The following is a 3,555-nucleotide window of genomic DNA, read 5'->3' on the forward strand; positions in this document are numbered from 1 at the left end:
TAACTACTGTTCCCTGAAGGAAAGGAACGAGGTACAACACATGCTGCACAGCTGGGCTAGGTGAAGAGCAGTTATCGAACTGAGGAGTGACTGTGATGCGACAGTATATATATATATGTATAGCTTTCAGCAAGGTTATAATCATTATAATTAAATAGATATGCATTTTTGTTGCTGTGTTTTTGTTTTCTCTATTTTTGTAGGTGAACAGCCAAGATGTCGTGTGTGCTGTCTTGTGTTTTGTAGAAATAAAATTCACATATCTTCTAATCTCTCTTTCACTCTTTCCCATTACCTTTCACTTTTTTCTTCTCTTTCTTTTTCTTCTTTAAAAAAAGTCACTGATGATGAAGAAACCAAGAAACTAATATTCAGTTTTGCTTTCTGCTGAAATGGCTAAAAAAATAAAATAAAAAAGAGGAAGAAGGCATTAAATACAGAATAACAAAATGTTTCTACCGTTGCCTCATTACATTAAATATACCTCTCGGATTTAATATGAAATCAGTATTTTACATTAGCCAGACAGAAATGTCTGCATTTTAGAACTCAGTTTTGTCATTTTATCTACTTCTCGCAAACATACATCAGAGGGCAGCAAAGGATTTATTTCATAGCAGGAAACCAGTCGGAGGAATGGCACCATGGAAACAGATTGTTTCTTGAATAAGCAGCTGCAGGCAGCAACAGTACGACTCCAGCAAAGTACATGCACTACTTGTGGCCAAATCACAGTGTTTTGAAAGAACTTGCGGGAACATTCTGGCCTGAGTCAATGCCACGTTATTTCACTGATTCTTCCTTCTCGGAATTGATCTGGTTCTGTCTCATTCTGAGATGTTTTCCTGAGCTACCACCTTCTGCTTATTAACCCTGGTTCTGTGCAGTTATGCAAAGACTGTTGCTAATGGATGTGTGGATGTGAAGGAGCAAGGTTAAGTTGCACTAACCCACACAGTTTGCTCAAAGGAAAGACCAACATTTGTCTCTCAGTTTTGGTCAGCCAGCAGGGAAAGTCTGTATTTGGCTAAGTCAGAGCACATATTTATCCATGTCCTGCCAGTAAAGAAGAATACATACCACCCACCATGCCAGAGCTTTAAACGCAGATCATCTTTTGCTGAGAAAAGACCCACTTAGAGCTGTTTTGGTTGAAATTTTCAAGGTTTTCTAAATGCTTCATTTCATGCAATAGTGTGAGATCATGCTGGATCTTAGTGCTCAGAGATTGTATTGAGGATGACTGAGCTACAACACCAAATCAGGGTTCCCATGGGTCCTTGAAATCCTTGAAAGCTTGTGAACTAAAAAAAAAGATTTCAAGGCCCTGGAAAGTTTGTGAAAACAATCAAAAAATACACTTGTCCTTGAAAGTCCTTGAATGTTTTTTGGGGATTGAAGTTCTCTATTCACACGACTGATTTTCATCATCTGTAAAAAAACAAATAATAATAAATAAATAAATAAAAAACTTACATTTGTCGCGGTTGATAACTCATGATTACAGTAAATTGACGTGGCTTTCAACAAATAACGTGAGCCATAGTCATGGCTTTAGCCAATCAGAGCAGAGTAGGGCGGGTCGTTCTTTCTGAGCCCAGGTGAAGCACCACAGCTCCTCCTGTCCTCACCGAGCATCTGAACATGTTCACATCCCCTCCTCCCAAACTGAGCTGCTGAACCTCCCAGGACATGATTACATGTCCAGTCCATGTATTAAAGATATGAACGTAGGGTATACATTTAATCCACTTTCTTCTATGTTGTTCCGTTTTTATTGAATTTACATGATATTAAACCTGWTTATTGGTAACATTCTKTGGTAACAGTAGGTAATTTCCATTGCGCGTAGTTCTTGAATTTGAGGAAATTGGTACTGGAAAGTCCTTGAAAGGTCCTTGAATTTGATGTTGACCAAGGTGTGGGAATCCTGCCAAATTCTAGCTCAGTATTTGTAAACCTGATGACTGAGGTAAACTAGCTTTGGTGGCCATTTTGAATCAGGTTGACTCCAAAAGTTAATGAGTCGTAAATGAACATGGTGATTCCTTTCTGAAAGTTTTATTTTCATCCTGAAGAAATTTATTGGTTTTGTTAACTGCTGACTTTTAAAATGCACCACACGTTTTATAGTCTTTTCTTAGATGAATAATGATGTATTTTTATAAACCGTTGTGTGACAAGTTTTGTTATTAAATTGATGATTTTGTGTACAGACTGGTCTGGGTGGCTATAAAATGTAGTTACATAGGGCAGGAGGTACTATTAGATTARCTGCATGCCTGAACACACCGTCAACACTTAAYTGGACTGTTGTTTTCACACCAGGACAAGAAAATTGTATAAGGACCTGACTCCAGCTGTAGTGTGGCCCTTTTTGATGACACAATGACAATAGGCAGAATCAGGGCCTGAATAACGTTATAGAAGTGTCCTGGTTTCCTGAATCGAGTCTCATTGCACRGGGAGAGAATAAAACRTGATCCAGCCCAGCGYTGTTGTATTGTATAACTCTTWTCACATTCAAACATTCAGTTATTGGTGTATTTTCYATCTGGATACGAACACSTAGAAAGGTAAACRAAGACMCTTAAATTCTGAATTTCTTTCAAGCCCTTTAGTGGTTTTGGGAGTAATTTTGCTAACAGATAGACAGTSTTGACTTTTAGAGCTTTTAAGTGAAGTTATTACACACCGTCTAGTGCTTGGATGATGTGTTGGGAATGACTCTCAACTACAAACAAACCAAATTTTACTGCCGTGCTTTTAAAGTTGGGTGAAATCGAATGATTTTTGTCTTTGCTAATGATAATCAGCTGCGGTGTCTACCTTGAATGGAGCTGACTCCAAAATGGATATCTAATGATATCTAATTTTCTGAGTTTATTAAAATCAATTTAATGATTCATGAGATATCTCGCTAACGCTACACACACAGACAACTCCAAAAACATCAGTAGCTAAGAGTCATCCCTGTCACATACTCTGAGCTATAACAGAATTTTCAGCATATTTGCAGAGTTGCAAAATAAAAAAGTACATATACTTTGTTCCTRTACTTAGATAGAAATTTTAGTTATACTTTTACACGTTTATACGGAAGCCGAGAGCAGCCATTTTCCACTTATAGTTATTTTTATGGTTTCCTTGTTATCACAAAATAACGAGGACCGTTTTCTCGAGATAACGAGTTAATTTCCAAATGGTTTACTTCTTGTGTATCATTCAGTAATCATGGACGACCTGGTCCCCTCGGCTGCTCATCGATGAAGTTTTCGACTTTCGAAAAATTATAAATGGAAAATGGCCGCTCTCGACTTCCGTACCTTTTTTACTTTACATGAGAATTTTTTTCATAGACCTTTTACTTCTACTTCTTACATTTTAAAAAAGGTAAGAAGCAGAAAGTTGTTTTATCCTATTTCATTTAGACTTGTTTTCTTTCTGTCTCAATGTTAAAAAATAATAAAAACCTATCCAGATAAATTACACCTCCAGTGTAGAATGGATTTAACTCTGGTTCAATGAGAAGTGTACATGTCAAAATTTTGACAT

This window comes from Austrofundulus limnaeus, unplaced genomic scaffold, assembly GCF_001266775.1.
Source record: "Austrofundulus limnaeus strain Quisiro unplaced genomic scaffold, Austrofundulus_limnaeus-1.0 Scaffold126, whole genome shotgun sequence".
In the NCBI taxonomy this organism is placed as follows: domain Eukaryota; kingdom Metazoa; phylum Chordata; class Actinopteri; order Cyprinodontiformes; family Rivulidae; genus Austrofundulus; species Austrofundulus limnaeus.